Below are 558 nucleotides of genomic sequence, written 5' to 3'. Positions count from 1 at the left end.
AGAGCAACTAAATGATTCACGATATGAGTAAATCGCTTTTGCATATCACTGATTGATTCGCTAGGTAACATGCGAAATAGCTCATACTCGTGGGTCAGCGCATTTAATCTAGCGCGCTTGACTTCGCTAGTGCCTTCGTGAGTCACTTGTAAAGTGTCCCACATTTCTTTTGCATTTTGGCACTGCGAGACCCTAAAGAACTCATCATAGGATAGGGCCGATGTGATGATATTTTTGGCGCGCAGGTTATGCTGGACCCTTTTGCGCTCATCATCGATCCATAGACTTTTTGGCTTGTCTTTAGGTTGATCGTCCACAAGATGCTGTGGAACGAAAGGGCCGTTGAATACGGATTCCCAAATATCTGATTCTATGACTTCAATAAAAATTTGCATGCGGACTTTCCAGTAGGCATACCCTTCACCACTGAATATAGGTGGTCGGTTAATGGATGAACCATCACCACCAAACGGGTTTGAAGAACCCATTGTTTTCCCTTAGGATCACGAATACGCGGTTGAGCTAGCACTTCGTACTAGCTCTGATACCACTTATTAG

Source organism: Lupinus angustifolius, chromosome LG19 (assembly GCF_001865875.1).
Source record: "Lupinus angustifolius cultivar Tanjil chromosome LG19, LupAngTanjil_v1.0, whole genome shotgun sequence".
NCBI lineage: Eukaryota > Viridiplantae > Streptophyta > Magnoliopsida > Fabales > Fabaceae > Lupinus > Lupinus angustifolius.
Note: the sequence above shows the minus strand (reverse complement) of the source record.